This window comes from Ovis aries, chromosome 15, assembly GCF_016772045.2.
Source record: "Ovis aries strain OAR_USU_Benz2616 breed Rambouillet chromosome 15, ARS-UI_Ramb_v3.0, whole genome shotgun sequence".
Taxonomy (NCBI): Eukaryota; Metazoa; Chordata; class Mammalia; order Artiodactyla; family Bovidae; genus Ovis; species Ovis aries.
In genome coordinates, this window is record NC_056068.1 from 62,825,366 (window position 1) to 62,848,086 (window position 22,721).

Genomic DNA, 22,721 nt, shown 5'->3' on the forward strand with positions numbered 1-22,721 from the left:
TCATTGGAGGTTTGCCCTAGTTTGTGGGTATGTTGACTTCTGAATAAGAGGACAAACATTTATGAAACAGCTACTACTTGTTAGTTGCTAGATCAAAAGAGTTTTGTAGAATTGAACCCTACAGTGACGCTAAGAGATAGTTCCTGTCCATTTTGCTTTCAGGAAACTAAAGACTGAGAAGACATTTATGAACCTGACTTGCCTAAGGGCACTGTTGCTTGGAAGTTTTGGGAATGGGATTTAAAACCAGATTTGACTACAATGTCAATGTATTTTTAGCTTTACTCTGCAGGCTTCCCCCCCACCTCCTGCCCTGCCCCATTTTATTAAATTTGCAAGCATACAAAAGAGTTGAAAGTACTGTACAGTGAACAGCCCTGTACCTACCACTTAGACGGTACTATGAACGTTTTGCTATATATGCTTTATCATATATATGTGTTTATTCTATCAGTCCCTCTATCATTTCATCTTATTTCTTGATGTGTTCAAAGTAAGTTGCAGACATTAGTACAGTTCAGCCCTAAATGTTTCAGCGTGCATGCCAGATTAGAGTTCATGTTTATGGGTTTTTTTTTTTTTTTGAGGTAAACTTTACCTACAGAGAAATACAGAAATCCCAAGTCTTGACACATGCACACATCTGTGTAACCTAAATCCTTGTCAAGACATAGAACATGATCATCACCTTAGGAAGCATATCCCCTCTTGCCCCTCTCCAGACATACCTCTCCAGGCATCATGATTTGATTTTTTGCTTCCCCGGTGGCTTGGCTGGTAAAGAATCCACCTGCAGTGTGGGAGACCTGGGTTTGATCCCTGAGTTGGGAAGATCCCCTGGAGAAGGGAAAGGCTACCCACCCCAGTATTCTGGCCTGGAGAATTCCATGGACTGTATAGTCTATGGGGTCACAAAGAGTTGGACAGGACTGAGTGACTTTCACTTTGACTTTAGTTTCTATATCATGCAGTCTTAAATAATGTTGCCTATCCAACCAACCATTCTGAAGGAGATCAGCCCTGGGATTTCTTTGGATGGACTGATGCTAAGCTGAAACTCCAGTACTTTGGCCACCTCATGCGAAGAGTTGACTCATTGGAAAAGACTCTGATTCTGGGAGGGATTGGGGGCAGGAGGAGAAGGGGACAACAGAGGATGAGATGGCTGGATGGCATCACGGACTCGATGGACGTGAGTCTGAGTGAAGTCCAGGAGTTGGTGATGGACAGGGAGGCCTGGCGTGCTGCGATTCATGGGGTCGCAAAGAGTCGGACACGACTGAGCTACTGAACTGAGCTGAACTGATTGTTTTCAGATTGACTTTTCCTTGTGTTATTAATTCAAGGCAGTATTTATTGAGGTATGTGGCAGGCACAGTGCTGGGTGCGGGCAGAACAGGAGGGGAGGAGAAAGACATGGCTCACGTGGAGAGAGAGACGTTAATTAGCTCATCACAGGAATGAGTATGCCGTTACCAACAGAGGTGAGAGCTGAAGGGGGAGCGCAGGGTGCTGGGGGAGGCTTGGTGAGTGAGGACGGCAATGATCAGGGAAGACTGGTCCAGTATTCTCGTGTGGCAACACCTGGCTAAGGTTGAGCAGTGGCAGCTCCTTTAGGCGGGGAGGGGCCATCTGTCACAACCCCTACCCGTCCCACTTCAGTCACGTCTTGGCTGAGATGGATTTACTGTGGTGACAACATAACCTCCAAGTCTATAATGGCTTAAAGCCCTGGAATTTTATTTCTCACTCACATAGAGACCAACCAGTGCTCCTAACTGCCCGGGAGCTCGCTACCACGTGGTGATTTCAAGGACCCAGCAGGGTTCTGTCTTTGTAGTCTCTCCACAGTCACTCTGTGGCTTCCAAAGCAGCTGTGCTTATCTGCGTTCAGCAGATAGAAGCGGAAAGAGAGCGGGGAACAGATCTGGAAGGGCTGTGCACCATCCTGCCCACTTTCCATGGATTAGGGCTCAGTAGCTTGGCTGTGTCTGCCTGCAGAAAGAAGCCGGGAAACATGGGATGAACCCAGAAGAAAAGAGAACAGGGTTGATGAACAGCCAGCCAGTAATCTGATCCAACACATTTATTTTACCTGCATGGCCTCTTTAGGCATTTGAGTGTGCTTAAAACTGATTTAACAGCTATGGGATTTGGAGATGAGGAAACCTGGGTTCAAATCACTGTAACATCAGTTCCAGCAGGACGGGAGCTTAATCTGTTTTGGTCACTGCTGTGTACTCAGTGCCTGGTATACAGTAGGTTTTCAATAAGCTTTTGTTGAGCTTATGTACAGAATTCTCAAAATTCAATAATAAGGAAATCAATAAACATAAAATGGGTAAAAGACCTGAATGGGCGTGCATGCTGAGTTGCTCAGTCGTGTCCAACTCTGTGCAACCTCATGGATTGTAGCTTGCCAGGCTCCTCTGTCGATGGGATTTTCCAGGCAAGAGTACTGGAGTGGGTTGCCATTTCCTTCTTCAGAGAGTCTTCCTGACCCAGGGATCGAACCGTGTCTCCTGAGTCTCCTGAATTGGCAGGCAAATTCCTTACTGCCAAGCTACCTGGGAAGGCTTGAATATTCTTCACCAAAGAATAAATTAAAAGTAAGTACGTGAAGAGATGCTCAACATCATTAGTCATTAGGGAAATGTAAATTATTACCACAAGATACCACTTCATACTAAAATAATGAGTAATATTTTGTAAAAATTTTAAATTACCAGTGCCAATTGCTGTTGAGGATTTGGAGCAGTCGAACTCGTATATTGCTGATCAGAATGAGATGTGTATAGCCATCTAAGAAATGATTTCTTTTCAAGTTAAATATACATTTACTCTGTTACTCAGCAATTCCACTCCCAGGCATTTATCCTAATAATAATGAAATAAATGAAAACTTATGTTCATGTGAAAATATTAATATTTATAACAGCGTTATTCATAATCACTCAAAGTTAGCAACCCAGATGTCCTTCATCATGTAAATCGATAAACAGACTATGATATATCCTTATAGATTAATGGTATATAAGTTTTTTGATAATAAAAAATATACCCCTTTGCAAACAAAGCAAACAAACAAATCTTTTTTGATTAGATGAATGAATTCCTCTTCTGTCCTGGGCAATGATAATAGCCACTGTTTACTTAGTGTTTATCATGTACTTCTGGTGGTAGGCTGGGAATTGTCTCAGAAAAAAGGTGCTAAGATTTGGACATGGATGGTGGCCACAGGATTAGAAAGAAGAGTAAATGTCTAAATTTCTTCTTCTCTTGTCTCCCACTTTCCATATTTTTCTGAAAATATTGGAGCTCCCTTTCATCTATATACTGATGAGGAAATTCAATGTATTTTCTTATTGGCTCACTGCTAGGGTAAAAAAAAAAATCAGCTATTTTCAACCTCTGTAGTTTTGGAAGACAGATGGTTGCTCCTTAAAGTGAGATTTTTCCTTCCTGTGTGTAAAACAAATTCTGATTATATTGTACTCATTTGTACTTCAGATGGATAGTGATCAACTGTCTTTTGTTTGTCAAAAAAGTTTGTGTGGTTTTCAAAGTCATCCTGATGTCTTTTAGCAGAATACAGCATGGAGGTCAGAAGCTCTGATAGTTTTCCTATGGTTTGAGTTTTTGATTGTGGCACCTTTAAAGTAATTTTTTGTTGTTATTGTTGTGACTCATTTCTTTGAGGGCAGGTAGCCTATTAGAAGGACTAACCTAATCTGTCGGATCATAGACTTTCAAGGGGCTTGTGATCTATGCTGTTACTGTGTACTATGACTTAGGTCGCAAACTTGGATTGGTAGTCAGGAAGCTCCTAGCCTCGCTAGGAATCGGAAGTTTGGAAGCTAGATGGAGCTCCAGCTACAAGAGCATCTCTGAGGTTAAAGGTTACTCGGATTGGAACTGCAATGGGGTTTTTTTCCTTTGGTAGCGCTGGCTCTTAGTGGACCAGAGTAGACTCATTCTGGTGTGGTGACGCTTGGAAGAAACATCTCAGTTTTATGTTTGTATCGGTCTTACTGTGGTCAGGAATACACTCAGGGTCGTGCACAGGCACTCAGGTGACGAATGTTTCCCCTGGCGGTTTAGCCTGGGAGGCATTCTGGAAGGTTACTCTGATTGCACCCCGGGTGGCATCAGAGGTAATGGTGAAGAGCTGGACGTCAGTCAGGGATGCCATCAGGTCTACCCCTGGTGCATCCCCACCCCGTCTCGGTGGTAGAACCGAGAGGGACGAGTAGGTTGCCTGCATCGGTAAGGGACAGGCTAAGTCTGACCAGGGAAGGAAAGCTTTGGTGTAAAGTCTGTCCACACCCCCATCTAGAGCAAGGAGGGATGCCTCCGGTAGAAAGATGGCTCTGGTCGCTATTTTCTCTCTTACAGATGGGAGCTAACAATTCCAGCCTAACTCCTTTGAACTGTATCCTGAAAAACTGGGATAGATTTGATCCCCAGGGCTTAAAGAAGACATACCTGGTCTTCCTATGTGATACTGCATGGCCACGGTATCCATTGGAGGGTGGCGAACAGTGGCCAGTTGGAGGGTCTCTTAAGTATAATTCTGTTTTACAATTAGACTGGTTCTGTAGAAAACAAGGGAAATGGGTAGAAGTAGCATATGTGTGTTTGGAGAAGGCAGTGGCACCCTACTCCAGTACTTTTGCCTGGAAAATCCCATGGATGGAGGAGCCTGGTAGGCTGCAGTCCATGGGGTCGCTAAGAGTCGGACAAGACTAAGCAACTTCACTTTCACTTTTCACTTTCATGTACTGGAGAAGGAAATGGCAACGCACTCCAGTGTTCTTGCCTGGAGAATCCCAGGGACGGGGGAGCCTGGTGGGCTGCCGTCTATGGGGTCACACAGAGTCGGACTTAGCAGCAGTAGCAGGTTTGAGGCTACCTGGAAGGAATTGATTGTATTTTTTTTTCCATAGGAATACAATACTTTTTCTATATCTTATTACCCCCGGCACTGCATCTTTGCTAGTTACTCTGGGACTATACAGGCTGAAGACCTCAGCTAGAGCAATTGAAGGTGGTAACCCAGCATTCTGGGCAGCAGGAGGTGTAACTACCCTTGTGTGAAGAATACCCTATCCTGTGACCGTCAGGGCACTAGAAACCCACCATTCCACTCATTGAAGGGAGCTGCCAGTGGTCCAGCAACTTAGCTTCAAGTCTCTGTTTCCCCAGACTCTAGTCTTTTGTCAGAAAACTATCCATAAGAAGATGGAAGGATGAAATAAACAGAGATGTGTAAGTGAGGTCACTCAGTCGTGTCCGACTCTTTGTGACCCCATGGACTGTAGCCTACCAGGCTCCTCCGTCCATGGGATTTTCCAGGCAAAAGTACTGGAGTGGGTTGCCATTTCCTTCTCCAGAGGATGTTCCCAACCCAGGAATCGAACCTGGGTCTCCCGCATTGTAGGCAGACGCTTTACCATCTGAGCCACCAGGGAAGTTGAGAGGATGGAAGGATGAAATAAACAGAGATGTATAAACACGTAACCAAAAGAAATAGATTGTTAAGATACTGTGTTTACAATAGGTCCTTGTTGGTTATCCATTTCAAATATAGCAGTGTATAGCACAGGGAACTCTGCTCAATATTCTATAACAACCTATTGTGAAAAGAATTGGAAAAAAGTAGACGCATGTATATGTATAACTGAATCAGTTTGTTGTACAACTGAAGCTGACACAACATGGTTAATCAACCGTACTCCAATATATTAGGTTGGTGCAAAAGTAATTGCAGTTTTGCATTGTTGATCTTTGCTGTTTGATACTGGAATACACTCTTAAATAAATGTGTTTATGTTAAACATCATTTTAATGTACATTTCTTGCTTTATGATTTTTTTCTAATGACATTACTTGCTGTTTATTTTATATTTATTTTAGACTATAGAAGTGATGTTAGACAAAAAGCAAATTCAAGCAATTTTTTTTAAAAATTCCAATTCAAAATGGGTTGTAAAGCAGTGGAGACAACTTGCAACATCGACAACGCATTTGGCCCAGGAACTGCTAACGAACATACAGTGCAGTGGTGGTTCCAGAAGTTTTGCAAAGGAGATGAAAGTCTTGAAGATGAGGATTGCAGTGGCTGGCCATTGGAAGTTGACATTGACTAATTGAGAGCAATCACTGAAGCTGATCCTTTTACAACTACATGAGAAGTTGCTGAAGAACTCAGCGTTGATCATTCAATATGGTCATTGGGCATCTGAAGCAAATTGGAAAGGTGAAAAACCTTGATAAGTGGGTGCCTTATGAGCTGACTGAAAATCAAAAAATTGTTATTCTGGAGTGTCATCTGTTCTTATTCTATGCAACAATGAAATATTTCTTGATTGGATGTGATGTGTGAAGAAAGGTAGATTTTATATGACAACCGGAGGCAACCAGCTCAGTGGTTGGACTGAGAAGAAGCTCCAAAGCACCTCCCAAAGCCAAACTTGCACCAAAAAAGAGTTCATGGTCACTGCTTGGGGGTCTGCTGCCTGTCTCATCCACTACAGGTTTCTGAATCCCAGCAACACCGTCACATCTGAGAAGTATGCTCAGCAAATTGATGTAGTGCACTGAAAGGCGCAATGCCTTGCAGCTGGCACTGGTCAACAGAAAGGGCCCAGTTCTCCATGGCAACACCCAGCTGCATGCCGCACAAACCCAACGCTTCAAAAGCTGAATGAATTGGGCTAAAAAGTTTTGCCTCATCCGCCACATTCACCTGACCTCTCGCTAACCAACTACCGCTTCTTCAAGCATTTCAACAGCTTTTTGCAGGGAAAATGCTTCCACAACCATCAGAAGGCAGAAGATGCTGGATTTCCAAGAGTTCATCAAATCCAGAAGCATGGATTTTTCCACTACAGGAATAAACAAGCTTATTTCTCATTGGCAAAAAAGTATTGATTGTAGTGTTCCTATTTTGATTAATAAAGATGTATTTGAGCCAAGTTATAATGATTTAAAATTCATAGTCTGAAATTGCAATTATGTTTGCAGCAACCTAATAAAAAGTTGAAAAAAAGATACTACATTTACAGAAGTGCTGTGAGAAGAGAAGATTAATGTGAGAGAATTAATGTGGTGGAGTATCTGAGATGGGTTAATCTTATGGAGGGCCTTGAATGAATGTTGCAAGGAGAAGTTTTGCTGAGTCATCATCCCACTGGGCCCCTCAGGTGCGTGAGAGTGAACGAAGGTGACTCAGTTAAATGCACCCATTCTTTTGCTCTCTTTAACATATCAGTATTATGCACTTTCTTTTTTCTTTAGAAAACTTCAAATAATTAACATTTGTTTTAGGTCTTCTCCCTTTTCCTAAATTTCATCATGATTTCTTTAAAAGTTAAAAAACATTTCCCTCCTATTTAAAAAAATATATTGAAAGGCAATCTTAAAACAAGAAAGGAAAATTTGGAAAGGAGGAGAAATCACTCACAAAGTCTCTCTGTTAATGCCTCAGCCATATAGATTTTTATCTGGTTGGAACATTCAAAGTTCCAATAGGGTGGTGTGTTATTCATTAGTAACTGCCAGGCCTGCATCCTCTTTGCACCTGTGTTATTGGTCCACATTGCTTTTCACCAGTCTGTGGCAAGATATGTACAGGCACTAAAAGTATAGAGACTTACAGCAATCTGACACCGTTGGGACATCCAGGGGACTTGTGCCATAAAACAGGAAGTAGGCCAGTTTGAGTGAAATTGAACCAATATGGTGAGACCCAGATGGCTTAAGCTGGAGAACCACAAATTGGTAGGGGATGGATTGGAAGGTCAAAACAAAGAAACAAAGAACTAGTCCGTGGCTGTGGATAACACTCTGCACTGCTTGCCTTTATCTTCATTCTTCTTCCAATCATAGCCAAGGGAGAGGAAGAAGAAAAAGTCACCCATAATCACAGCAATCTGACACAACTCTTCTTAGGATTAGTGTTTTTCCTTTCACCCTTTGTGTTTGTGTGTGCGTGCCTTTTACAAATATAATTGTAACTGCAATCTATCATGGTTTCTACGTCTTTAGAATCAGGCTCCTAGTTGCCTTATTATGGGCAATTTTTGTTTATCTATAGTCTGAATTAAACATTTATTAATCATTTTTGTCTCCTGTCACTTTTTAAAAGAAATTTTCAGCTCCTTTAGCTCCAGTTAGTGTTTATAATATCCTAAGAGTTTTTTTTTTTTTTTTTTTTGAGAGAAGACAGGGAGGGGGGATTTTCTTCTAAATATTATTGATTTCTTGTCATGCAAAGAACTGCTAGAAAATAATGCAAATGTCTTTACCTTTCTAGTATTCTATTCTCATCCATCCCAAGGGTATAGAAGATGCACTTTTTAACCTCTGATGGTTTTCTCTGTTCAGGTGAGGCTAAATTCTCTCAAGTCACCAAGCTTACTTGGTGGTTGAGACTCCAGGCGGTGAGCTGGCCATCTGGTGAAATGGACATCACCTCCTACAAATAGGCATCTCCCATGGAGGAATGCCATCCAGAGGGCCATCGTTCCGAATCCCCCTGGCTCCATCCACTGCCCACCGGCCATCTGTTTTCCCCCACCCCAGGGTTTATTTTGGCTTTGCATGCTGTCATATGAGATCTCTTCTGAGTCACCTGTGCCCACCTTGGTCTTATTATGATTCTTTAAAATCTCTTCCTAAACCCTGGAAATGGTTCCATGTTGTATTCACTCGGTTTTGTGCATTCAGAATGGCAAAGATAGAGAAGCAAGGAGGATGTGGCCGTGTTTTGGCCATGGGCTGTGGTATCTTAGCTCCTCTTATGACTTACGTGCCTGTGGACTCATTTTTTGGCTCACGGCATCATAAAGCTGGTGCTGCTAAAAGAGCCAGCCCCACTCACATTGATTGGAAACTGACATCTGACTCCTCTCTCAAGCCGTCTTGAAGAAGGATGCTTAATAACCTATTCTGAATTTGATATTAATAGGAAATTAACTTCTGTGACTTAGACATGATACCATATATTTTAACAATAATTCTGACAGTCTTATTGGTTTCTGGCCTTTATGAGCCAAAGCTATTTTCAAATATGAAATATTTACAAATAGAAATCAACCAACCAGGTATTATCAAGTGCTTGGGGAGGTTTCCAAAGTGGTACTGAGAGTGATTTTAAGGAATATTCACAAGGACGCAACTGCATGAAAATAGTTAATTGAATATGGAAGGTAAAGTATCTGGGTGTGAAATAAGTAGTGCAAGGAATAAATGTTAAAAGAATGTAACCATTTTCATTCCTCAAGGACTGTGCTGTTGATCTCAGCACCTACTTTGCAGCAGTGGTTGCTGAGTGCCTGTGGTCTGGGATGGTGCTGGAGGTCCTCTGGGAACTTCCAAAGTGTTGATTTTTACCAGAGCAAATCTTAGAGAATCACACAGAGTAACAGAACCTTTAAAAGAGAAGCTGGCGCTTTGCTTCTGAAATATATTCTTACCATAGACAGTTGGAATTGTGGAATAAAATTGTCTCTATAATGTTCACACTTGAATTACCTTTAAATGGAGACTATCTTAACTGAACAACCCTGTGATGTGTAAGTTACAGTGAAAGTAATAGTTTTTACTTATACTGTTAGCACTTACCGTGTTCCTGATGCTGTGCTGGGTACCCGACATGCTTATTGTGGCATTTAATCTTCACAGTCATTTTATGAGATGTAAACTGTAATTATTCCCATTTTACAGATGGGGAAGCTGAGGCTGAGTAAAATGAGGTAACTTGCCCAGGACCACAGAGCATGATGGTGTTGGATCTATCCCTCCGAACCCATGTCTGTGCTTTGGTACTTTGCCCAGTATTCTCTGTGACCATATTAGCATTTGTTCCTCCTCTGCCCAGTGAGCTATACCCCAATCCTGAGGATGAGATAAAGCAGTTTTAGTTGATAGGCACATCCTGTATGCTTTCAGAGGCCTTTCACATCTGCCCTCTCTGCCACAAAGAGGGTTTGTGGCCCTTTCCAATTTCAGATACACACTAAATGATATTTATCTCCAGGCTCTTATTATTGGAGATAATGAGCATTGACTAGATTGTGTTCTGACCCCCACAGTGCTTGAAATTCAAGTATGCTGGCAAGAATTCTAAAGAACTTTATAGAAATCTTAAAAACTCACACAGGTAGATTAAATCCATTGTGATTTTGGTCTTGTTTGAACCCTTAAAAAATGCACAAGTCTGAGTAACACTGTGCTTACATCTAAATAAAATTTAGATGCCATGGCACATGGTTTTGCATTTGCCCTTTGAGTTTGGTGAATTGTGGTTTTATCTTGGAGACTTACCATTTTCCCTACCCTCGGTGCTGCTGCATTTCTCCTGCCAGCAATATTGAAAAGAATGTTTATATTTCCAGCTACTTTTTGTGGAATTCACATACATTTGTCCTAGACAACTGGATCTGAAACGGATATTGAGAATTTCCTGCATCTGTATACTCAGTTAAAAATATTCAAATGGTAGTGGTGGCTTAGTCATGTTTGACTCTTTGCAGCCCCATGAGCTATAGCCCGCAGGTTACTCTGTCCATGACCTTTCCCAAGCAAGAATACTGGAGTGGGCTGCAATTTCCTTCTCCAAGGGATTTTCTTGACCCAGGGACCGAACCCACATCTCCAGCACTGCAGGGTGATCTCCTGCATTGCAGGCGGATTCTTTACTCACTGAGCCACCAGGGAAACCCCCTCGCCAAAAATGTTCCAGTAGTTTTCTTGTATCATTCATTTATTCAACAGTAACTACTGAGTGCCTGCTGCTGCTAAGTCATTTCAGTAGTGTCTGACTCTGTGCGACCCCATAGACGGCAGCCCATCAGGCTCCACCGTCCCTGGGATTTTCCAGGCAAGAACACTGGAGTGGGTTGCCATTGCCTTCTCCAGTGCATGAAAGTGAAAAGTGAAAGTGAAGTTGCTCAGTTGTGTCCGACTCTTAGCGACCCCATGGACTGCAGCCTACCAGGCTCCTCCATCCATGGGATTTTCCAGGCAAGAGTACTGGAGTGGGGTGCCATACTGCATGCCATATTCTGTGCTCTCCTTGACCTTGAAGTCTCACCATTGTCCTTGTTCAGCTCATCTCATCTCTCATAGTAGCTGCTAACTACATCTGAGTGACCTTCAGCACTCATTTGTTCACCAAACATTTGTTGAAAGCCAGTTAACTGTAGAGATTGTTGGGTATGACCATAAATGCCTGTGATTTAGTAGGCTGATGCTGAGGGAATCTCAGTTAAAGAAATGCCATTAGGAACTGGAGCACAGGGGAAATCCTTGGAAATAAAAAAAATAAATAAATGCTAGGTAGACAGGTAACAATCGTTTCATCCATCTCTCTCACTTTATAGAGAGATATTGAGCCCAGAGAAGAGTCATTTGGTCAAATTAAGTAACCAGTAATATTGCAGTTTCATTTTAGGATTTGCAACCTCCTTAGCTTTAAACTCCCCGAGTAAGATTAAGGAATAGAATTGTCCTTTAAAACATTTTCCAGGGACTTCCCTGGTGGTCCAGTGGCTAAGACTCTGTGCTCCCAATGCAGGGTACCCAAGTTTAATCCTTGGTCAGAGAAATAGATCCTACATGCCGAAACAAAGATCAAAGGTGCCTCAACTAAGTGCCTCAACTAAGACCCGGTGCAGCCAAATAAATAAATATTAAACACCATATTCTTGCTTTGACTCTCATGTTTTCTAAAAAGCCAGCCAGGGTGAAGGGAACGATCGTCATGATGAATACCCGTTTTTTAGATGAGTAATGTCAGGCATGGGCTTCCCAGGTGGCTCAGTGATAAAGAATCTGCCTCCAAGTAGAAGACATTGGTTCGATCCCTTGAAGGAAATAGCAACTCACTCCAGTATTCTTGCCTGGGAAATCCGATGGACAGAGGAGCCTGGTGGGCTACAATCCATGGGGTCACAAAGCGTCAGACACGACTTGGCAACTGAACATCAACAAAACGTCAGGCACACAGAGACTAAGTGACCTGCTTGTGGTCACTCAGCTAGTTAATTCAGAGTCAGACCCAGAGCCCAGAGGCCCTGGCTGGAGAGGCCTGTGCACTGGGAGGTCCACTGCATAGGCGGAGGGGAAGCGAAAGGGGCAGAATAGAGTGAGTGAATGGGAGGAAGATCCAGGGTGGGCAAGCTAGGTATTTTCTGTTCTGCAAAGAAGTTGCTTGTTCTCTGGCACTACCTGTGTCTGTGGGTGGGAGGCTGTCTTGAATTGCTATGCGTTTTTCTGTTACCTTTATTTTTTTCACCCTCATACAAAGCTTCCTCTTGTGTTGAGATTCCTGCCTTCCTCCTCCTTGTTGCTGTCACCTTCTGACTTTATGGGCACCTGGCTCCTCATTTATTGAGGATTTCAAGCTTCTCAGAGTCTTAGCATTCTAAATCCTGCCATCAGTGCCCACAACATCAGGATCCATAGGAATAACCCACCTTATGGATGTCTCAATTGGAACCATTTTTATTTTCATTTTGGTTCAGCCACCCTCCCCCTGGCCCGCCCACAGGAGGTTGTGCCTCAGACTCTAGTTTTCACCTGTCTACCACCTCTTAATGTTCTGGTGCGCACTCTCTCGTTCCCATTCTCTGAGATTTCAGCCCCTGCCGCCTCTGACTTTCATCTTGGTCCACCTCCCTCATCATGCTTCTTTTTCTTATCCATCCCCCGCCAAGCCCCATGCATGTCTCAGCCCCCTTGTCGTTCTGCCTTCTTCAACTTGCATGCCCTCTGCCTTGGGATAGTTCAGGCATTCACTGCCTCTGCTTCAACCCACAGGCTGCTGGATTTGTTTCCCGTATCCCTGTAGTCAGCTGGTCCAACACGGCTCATCTCAGCAAGGTCTTCCACCCCACTTGCAGTCCCTTCTTGGATTCCTCATCAATTCCACTTCTCATTCCCCACAATTCTCCTGGAACCTTGTAACCTGCTTCCAGCCTCAATGCACCTTCTCCATAGATGACTTTTGTGGTACCTTCTACGTTTGTTCATCCCTTAAACGTAGGTTGCCCAAGGTTCTGCTCTAGCCTCCCTATCTTCCAGCTTTGCCAACGTCTAGGTGGAGACCACTCACGTGACACACCTCCAGCATAGTTTTTGCAGCACACCAGCCCTCTTCTCACCCATGGGTACTTCTGGTTAGATGCTCTCCAGACACCTTGCACTCAGCTGTCTCCCAGCCTGATCTGCTAAGCTGGTCCTTCTGCTGTGTTGCCAGTCCTGCTGAATGGAGCCTCTGCTTAGCCACACGAGCTGGAAGCCAGTCACCCTAGACTCTTTCCTCTCAGCTTGGACATCTTAGGTTCCTGTTACTTCTGTCTCCTTAATATTTCCTGTGTCCACCCTCTTCTCCTACAACCTTTACTCGAGCCCCTATGACCTCCTATCTGGATGATTTCTGCAGCCTCCTATCTGGTGTCCCTCCCCTCTCCCACCTCAATCCATCTTCCATAGATCTTTTAAATCATAGAACAAATCATATCTCCTTCCTCAGCCTAAGGCTGAAAACAGCCCACAGATCTGTTTTATTTGACTGAAAGTGTAAGCCTGCACCATATTTAAAAACAATTTTCTTTTGGCTTCTCCTGTCTATATAAAATATCAGAAAATTTCCCCAGAGACCTCCAGGTTTCTGGCTTATCTTTGAAAACCAAAAGCCCTGGCATTCTGGTTCCTACATTTCCCAAGGGCCCAATGGCTGGACAGCAGGACAACCATGCCTCTTAGATGGGGGTGTGCCCTCATCCATTAATCACAGACTCACCTTTCCAGGTGTGTTTCACTCACTCATGTCGCCCACCTGGCTTCTGCATCCCTGAGCTGGTGGTCTTTGGTTTGTGGAACGAAGCAGGGTCTCCTCTAGCTGTAAGAGCCCCATTGCAGTCCTTGTCATCTGCACCCATGGAGCTTTATTTCTTGGAGTACCTTCAGTTCAGTTCAGTTCAGTCACTCAGTCGTGTCCGACTCTTTGCGACCCCATGAGTTGCAGCACGCCAGGCCTCCCTGTCCATCACCTTAAACTTGGACTTTTGTTTCATACCTCTGTCTTTGCATGCATTGCTCTTCTGGTTAAAAAATCACATGAGAGGTAAAAATCTTTTCCGAGGATCTTGGCAACCAAGTAAGATGACAGTTTCATCCTTGATCATTTGGACAGGGGTCCATGAATCTATAAACCCCTAGAGTGTTTTCTAAATTCACACACACACACACACACACACTACACTAAAAGAACAGTGCCAGGAAATACCTCCCATTATCTTTCTTCTTCCTTTCCCTTTTCCTTTTCTTTCTGTCATTTCCCTTCCTTCTCCTTTTCTTCCTTTTCCTTCTAAGCTGGTCATGTCCCACTGAGCTGATTTTATATTCCACTAATGGTTCACAACCTATACATTGAAAAACACCGCCTTGTGGGGGGTGATGTCTATAAATCCTTAAAATTATATGTTTAAAATTACCTTTGTTTTTCTGGAAGAGAAGGGAACTGCCTTAGCACTCAGCTTTCCAAGGAGCCTGAGGAAACATTTCATAACTGCTGATTTATATATTTTATTTTCAATGGGACTAGACATTGCCACTTTCATATACCCAAGCATAGAAGTTAGTGATCTGTATTCTGAATGTGGGCCCTTCATGTTAGCTTTCTGACATGTCCTGTATTGTTCCTTGTTAAATGAAGCTATTTGCAGACTCTCAGGGAGGGCAGAATGGGTCCTTTAAATCTCTTATACACATGGGAAGGTGAAAAGCTGGGCAAGGCACCATAAAATTCCTTGATGAAGGAAGTTTAATAAAACCATAGTTTAAAGTCAGCTAAAATATTTAATAACAACCCAGAAATTTTTTTGGGGGGTTGATATCAAGTCAACAGCTGCCCTTGGTAATGAAAATGAAGAAAACAGTAGTGAACAGAGTAAATATTCTTGCTCTCATGGATCTTTCAATCCAGAAAACATGAATGAGAAATAAAAATGGGATATCAATAAAGCATTGAAGTAAGTAGAATAAATATCATAAATACATTGATGCCAAAATAAATAATAGAAAAACCTAAGTTTGTGAAAGGGGTTTTGTAGAGAGGTAACAGAAAAGACATTACAAGATGACCAAAATTATTTTGAGCTACAAAATTAATATGTAAACAGTGGTTCTGAGTAGCAATTTAAATGAAGCTGCCATAATAAGTTAAAAAAAAATTCCAGATTAAATTTCCTCTAGTAATGTCTTTTCTGTTATCTCTCTATATGTTTTTGTTTTCAAAAGAACCAAAATCAGCATTGGGAGTAGGATCTTATCTGTGTCCTAGGTGTCATTGGCCCAGTTTTTAGATGAGAAAGGCTATATGTCAGTAGGTTATGGACCTGACTTTCTATAGGGAAGCTTAATGTTTCTGAAGTCGGGTTATTTTTTATGACCCGGGTGTACCACTTCTCTGAGTGATTCCGACAGTTGCAATGAAACTAACTTATTACTGCAACAGTCAAAGAATGAAAAATGACCACTGTGATAAGTGTTCTTTTTTTTTTTAAACTTTAGTAACACGATTACGGTCTTATTGTAATTTTTGGTGTGAATATAACAAACCATGTTGCTCCCCCCACCCAAGTTGCCTGTGGAGAAGAGGGAGGAACAGAATCCAAAACCCCATGGACCCCTTGCACACCCCGCTGTTGGCATTTCTGTTGGTAACTGAGTGCTGCCTTAATGCACTTGGCTCGCTTTTAGCATGGCTGGGAGGGCAGGGGGCCCCCGCGGGCTCCCGCTTAGGCTTCACCCGTGCACAGGCCATATGGCGACGCGACTGTGCGTGTGCAGGGAGGGGGCGGCTGCCGGGACACCCTGGCTTTCCATTTGGTGTCTCTGTTTTTCAAATGATCTTTGGTCCAAATCCTGTGACCTCGTGTGTCTCTCAGACAGGTGGATGTAGTAGGGGGGCGGGGGCGGGGGGCGCTGTAAGCCACACGTACCCTGGCTGACGCTGTGTTGTCATCTGGCAGGGAAATCGCAGCAGAGCTCCCAGAACCTAGAAATTCCAGGAGCCCTGACATTTGCCCTCTGCCCTGCACGCTTGCTTCTTTCTGAAGATCCCCTCCTTCCTGCACGGGCAGAGTTACCTCCCACTTTCTTCACAAGTCTAATTGAAAAGCATCGGGCACTTTTCAGGGAGCAGTTCCCTTGCTGGGGCTGCCTCTTTTTCTTCTTCTCCTTTTCCCTCTCCTCCTTTTCCCCTTTTGCCTCCGCTTCCACCTCCTCCTCCGCATCCTCCTTTCCTCCACCTTTTCTTCCTCCCCTTCTTTCCCCCTTCTATTCATCTTGGGGTAACCTTCGCTTTCTGGTACCCAGTTATCAGAAGAGGTCTTCTTGCTCTTTAAGCCCTACTTGGGTGAACTCTAGCACCCCCTGTGGCCACTGGTGGAAGTACAGTGCTCTAAGGTTCCTCCAGGTTCCTAAGGGGTGATATTCTTACCCTTACTTCTGCCTCTCGGCTTCTGCTTTCTAGAAAATGTGCTCAGATTGCTGCTGCTGCTAAGTCACTTCAGTCGTGCTCGACTCTGTGCTACCCCATAGACGGCAGCCCACCAGGCTCCTCCGTCCATGGGATTTTCCAGGCGAAAGTACTGGAGTGGGGTGTCATTGCCTTCTCTGAAATGTGCTCAGGTTAGGGGCTCCGTATCCTGGTTCTTCACACGTGCATCCTTAGTTTCTCCAAACAGTACGCAGAAGACTTTATTTAAAAGTTTTAAAACATAACATGCCCAGAATTTATCTTACAACTGCCAGTTTGTACCTTTGGACTGCCTGCACCTACTTCAACCCTGAATATTCATTGGAAGGACTGATGCTGAAGCTGGAGCTTCAATACTTTGACCACCTGATGCCAGGAGCTGACTCATTGGAAAGGACCTTGATGCTGGGAAAGATTGAAGGCAAGAGGAGAAGGGGACAACAGAGGATGAGATGGTTGGATGATGTCACTGACTCAATGGACATGAGTTTGAGCAAACTCCGGAAGATGGTGACGGCCAAGGACGCCTGGTGTGCTGCAGTCCATGGGGTCACGAATAGTTGGACATGACTGAGTCCTAGGAACAACACCTACTAGTTCCTCTACCCTCCATTCCCTGCCCACTACCCAATCTCTTACTCTGACAACTACCAATGTCTTCTCTGTTTCTGTGAGTTCAGCTTATTAAAATTCCACATATAAGTGAGATCCTATGGTATTTGTTTCTCTGACTTATTTTACTTAGCAAATGCCCTCAGAATTCACCCTGACACTCAATCATCTACTTTCTAGTGGGAAAATAATTTCAAAGAATTCTATTCTTCTGAAATAAGGGATAGATATTTGTTGTATATAAAAAGTAAAGATTGCAAAGTGTCTTTTGTAGCACCTTCTTTTCTGAAACAGACAGTGACTGTACTGATATGTTCTGGAGCTAGAAGGGAAGCTTTCTACACGCAGATGCCTTGTGTGAGCAAGTTCTTAGGTGTCTCTGTGTCCTAGCTCTCCATGTCCACCTGACACAGATTTCCCTCTGTTCGAGGGTTGGTTACCTCACCTCTCTCCTTGAGATTAGGTGTCCTGCTCTTAAACTAGACTCTTCAAAAAGGCCAGAAATTGCTTGTTTGGGAAACATTTTCCCCTTTAAAACAGCACAACAATCAAAGGTTAAATGAAGTGTAACTGATGCTGGGAGATTGAGGGGCCAGATGTTGTAGTATCTGTGTTTGTTTCTTCAGGGTGGGGGGAGGTATTTGTGAACATTGGAAAGAGCCTCTGAACTATGCCTCCAACACTGAAACTAAATCATGTCAACGCCAACATTTGTGAAACCCCAGACTTTCTTAGGTCATGGGGTACTAAAGCACTGGTTTGATGGTTTTGCAAAAGCCTTTATCTGAGGTGAAGGTGGTGATTTATAATTGATTGTTCTCTAAAGGTCTTTTTGTAGGAAAGGAAAATGGATGACATTTCCCATTCTGAAAACTTCCATTCTCTTTTTTTCTTGCTGGTTTTCCTGGTGATTAAAGAAAGTAGCATTTTTCCCCCCAAGATATTTCCCTTCTCCTTTGTGCTTCACTGACATTTTTGTTAATTCATTAATTTCATTAAGGATAGATTCTAATATTACACATTTTGCATTGCGACTTTTCCCAGAATCAAGTAAGAAGGTGAAAGAAAATCAATAAAGATCGGTTGCTAAGTCAAGGTCATTCTACTTGCTCTTTCCTCTCTGTTCTCCTTACTCACTTATTCTCTTTCTTTGGAAAACACCCCTTTTGAATGACTTCATTTGATCATTATCATAATCCTCTTAATTTAAAATGAAAACCCGAAAGCTTGCTTTTTTAGTGTGTTCTCACCTCTTTTTTTATTTTTCCTTCCCTGTACTTTTATTTCCATGGTGGTTTTCTGTAAGCCCTCAGGGTATTTTGGGATAAGATTTGGAAGAAAAACTCAATACAGTATAAAGTTACCTTACACCCATCTCAGAGTAGGTAAGAGACTTAAAACAGCCCGGAAAAAACCCAAGGGAGTCTGGGGTAGTAGGGGCCACAAAGGCCATTTTGTCTTTTTCACGTGCCTCTGTTTGTTATCACTACCTTTCTGTCTTTTATTTCTCTTTGTTCGTGACCCTCTGCTGCATCTGCTTCTGTCTCCCTCTCCTTTTTCACAGAACTGTGGGATATTAGATTTGAAATGTGGATCACCGGAATAACTAAGAGCAACCTCCTCGTTTTTTGGAAAAGGAAGCTGAGGCTTAGAGGAGTTACCAATAAAGGAGGCAGTGGGTTGTAACGGAGAGATTTCTTAAAAGCTTTGAAATTGTTAAAGGGTAGGTTCAGTCGCTGGCTCAGTCATTCACTGCTGAGTGCTCTGGGGCAAGTGTTTTAACTGCATTGCTGGTGTATACCGCATTTGCAAAATGACAGTAATAGGCTCCTCATAGAGTTATGAGGGTTAGATGAGATAATGAATTTAGTGTTCCTAGGCAATGCCTAGGAAATCATCTCCCATATATTAATTATTATCACAGACTCGTTAGAGTGAGTACCTGGATTTGTTCTTTTTTTAAAAAAATTATTTTTTAAAGGTAAACTATTTACTTTTTGCTGCTCAGGGTCTTTGTTGCTGTGTGTGGACTGTCTCTAGCTGTGTTGAGTGGGGAGTACTTTCTAGCTGCAGTGCTTGGGCTTCTCACTGTGGCGGCTTCTGTTGTTGCAGAGCCTGAGTATTAGGGCATGTGGGCTTCAGTAGCTGAGGCACGAAGGCTTAGTAGTCATGGCACACAGGCTTAGTTGCCCTGCAGCATGTGGGATCTTCCTGGACTAGGGATTGAACCCATGTCCCCTGCATTGGAAAGCAGGTTCTTAATCGCTGGACCACCGGGGAAGTCCCTGGATTTATTCTTGTTTCAGGTTTCTTACTGTCATGGACATTGTTAATATCTTGGTTCTGAACCAAGACATGTCTCAGTCCATCTTGCACTCCGCTTTTCTAGGTATTCAGTCTTCTTGGCTTTTGACTTTGAGGTTGGCTTTTCTGTTTGTGACTTCATCTCACTCCTTGAAATGAATACTGCAGTTTAAACTCTACTAGGTTTCTTGCCCAGCTGACCCACGCGTGGAACACGGATGGGCATAGGGCGTGGGTAGCAATTGACTACGTCCTTGATTTAGGATTGATGTGGAATTTGGGTCTGTAGATAAGGCAGAAGGGAGTTCCAAGAAAAGGGAGACACATGAACAGAGCTAGAAGCAAGGAACTGCAAGACATATTTGGGAAATACTGAATTGTTTGGCAGGTCAGGAGGAAGAGTTCCAAGAGGGGACCAGCCCATTCTGTGAAATGCTGCAAAGATGTGGAGGAAGGAAAAATGAGGAAACGTGATTGGATTTGGCTACGCAGGATTCCTTTGTGAGCTATGAAAGGGCTACTTGAGTGGAGAAGATGCAAGCCAGAGTGTAAGAGATTACAGAGTAAGGGATGGAGAAGTCCAGCGTGTTAGTGTGGACAGGATATCCCTGAATGCTGGTCCATTAAGCTTTTCAGTGTAGGTTGTTAGAAGTCAAACAAAAAAATACAGAGTTAACGTAGTGTGTTTTTCATAAGCCTAGTTTTACTTACTTTTAATAGCCATCCTATAATCCAAGATTATAGCCTCACTTTTTTGGCTTTAAAATGCCCTTTTTTTAATGGAATGATGGTGGTTCTCAACCCTGGTAACACTTTAGAACCACTTGGGGCGATTTTAGAAATGATGGAGTTCTAGCTTCACCTAAGACAATTGGATCAGAATGCTGTAGGATAGGCCTGGTGCCTGTGTGGGTTTGAAGCTTCCCAGGTGATTCTGTTGTGCAGTCAGGATTGTGAATCTGTTAGTGGATGGTAGGATTTTTGTTGGTGTTTTGCCTTGACTTTTAAATGTTCTTATTAGGCAAAATAAAAAATTGGAAGCCTTTTGTTCTGTCAGCTGTTTAAAACAAAAAGGTAGGCAGTTTAGCCAGCACAATTAAGTTTATTTGGGAATAGCAGAAGAATTACAATAGGGGACAGGCAAACTATGGTGGACAACAGGCAAGTCTGGAGAACAAAGGAAGAGTGTCCTTTTGTAGAGGAAAGGGAGGAGTTGGGAGGGGCTGGTTTTGAACAAAAGTCCATTGGAGGGAATGAGAGTTCAGGGTTTTGGTGGCTCCTTATTGGTGGAGTTGTCATGACTTCTTATTGGCTGGACTGTTGCTGGGCGAGGAGAAAATCTTCCTTCCTCCTGCCAGGTGTGTAAAGTAAGTGTCTTCCTGTTGGGAAAATATATGGTGTGGTGGTGAGTGGTAGTGCTTGTGAGCTCCCCTTTCAGGATGTCCTGACTCCATTTTGTATTTATTTTATTTCTAAAAATTGACCTTGTTCATCTGTTAGAATCTTGTTTATTTATTTTTTAAAATTTATTTTGGCCATACAGGCTGGCGTGTGGTATCTTAGTGCCCTGACCGGGGATTGAATCCCCTTGCCCTGCATTGGGAGTGCAGAGTCTTAACCACTGACTCACCAGGGAAGTCCTTGACTCCATTGTAAATGAGGTTTCCTTTATTCATTTTCACTGTGCATTGCCCAACCTTGTTTGTTTTGTTTTCATTTGTACTTAGATTTAATAGTTTTGCTGACTTGTGAAGTTAAAATGGCAGGGACCCAAATGACAAGGGAGAGCTATAGCTGTCCTTTTAAAGAGTTATCTCTCCTAGTGCTTTTGATGGCCCTTCAGTGTATTCGCATGTTCAAGATCATTGCATTTGTATGGAGTAAGGCTCACTTTTATTCTCAAGCACAGACTGAGTATCACTGAAGATTATGGAGAAAGCACGACAGAGACTTAGATTTGATGGATGCAAAGCAGGCAGGACATTCTCCACTTGAGTCTTCTCTTGCCTCTCTTACTGGGGGGAGGGTTCTTCTTATGTTTCAGCTGCACCTTCTATTCTAGCTGCATGTAGGACATTATGTCCTTTCTGACCTTGAAGGTGAAATGTCTTTTTATGTAAAACTGCAGCTCTGAAATGTAGTAGCAGATAAGTGAAACATTCTCATTTCTGCTTTCCGGTGCTTCTAGTTATTTCAGTGTTTTAAAGGTCAGAGTAGGAAACATCTTATATACAAAGCATTCAATTTCCATTAAAGGTTTCTTAAGCATGTGTTATAGCCAATAAAAATGATGATGTTTAAGTCAGCTAATGTTCTATTTCTTACGTGAACTTCAGAGACAGAAGAATCTGTATGTTTATCTCACATTATGTCCAGTGGGTATTGGCAGCTTGTCTTCTTGGGTTATTATATGAATAGCTCCTGTTACATATATATGTATGTGTATATATATATATATATATATATATATATATATATATATATCTCCAAATTGTAAACAAAATTACATGTATTGTTTGTAGGACTTGTTTTTCAGACTAAATATATGGGCTAAATTTTGCTAATATAGGCATTCCCTGAATTACTAACACCCTTACAGACTTGCTATAAATAAGACTGTGTGGGCAGTGCTGTGCTGAGAAGAGTGGCTGAATTCTACCCTGGGGGCAAGAAATGGTGTTTCTGGGTGCTGCCTTGCCCTAATATTAGGACTGAAGTACATAAGAGTCTTAGAGTGTCTTAAAGGCCTTCCACTTAACCAGCTGGTCACTTGCTCTGTGACTGATGGTGTAGCATGCTGATGGTTAGAAAGTCGGTACCTTCTACCACCAGGAGAGGAATAGTTGTGTTTATTCCCAAATCTGTTGATGTCTGTTCAACTTTTTGTTGGGATTTCTTAACTTATTGAGAGATTATAAAAAACATATTAATGTCGGTATTCAGAATGGGGCAGCAGAGGATGAGATGGTTAGCATCACTGACTCAACGGGAGATAATGAAGGACAGGGAAGTCTAAGGCCACCCCTTTCTCCTTTTGCCTTCAATCTTTCCCAGCATCACGGTCTTTTCTAATAAGTCAGTTCTTCCCATAAGGTGGCCAAAGTATTGGACCTCAGCATCAGTCCTTCCAATGAACATTCAGGGTTGATTTCCTTTAGGGTTGACTGGTTTGATCTTCTTGCAGTCTAAGGGACTTTCCAGAGTCTTCTCCAGTACTGCAATTCAAAAGCATCAATTATGTGGTGCTCAGCCT

The 22,721-nt window shown here is 42.8% G+C and overlaps 1 protein-coding gene and 1 non-coding gene across 3 annotated transcripts in view; one reads left to right on the forward strand and one right to left on the reverse strand.

Annotated features, from left to right (window-relative positions):
- The window catches only part of KIAA1549L (KIAA1549 like), a 308,499-nt gene that overhangs the window by 16,237 nt on the left and 269,541 nt on the right, over nt 1-22,721 (forward strand). The window lies entirely within an intron of this gene.
- On the reverse strand, nt 5,400-5,471 carry TRNAC-ACA (transfer RNA cysteine (anticodon ACA)). The gene has a single exon. It is a non-coding gene; the product is annotated as a tRNA-Cys (tRNA).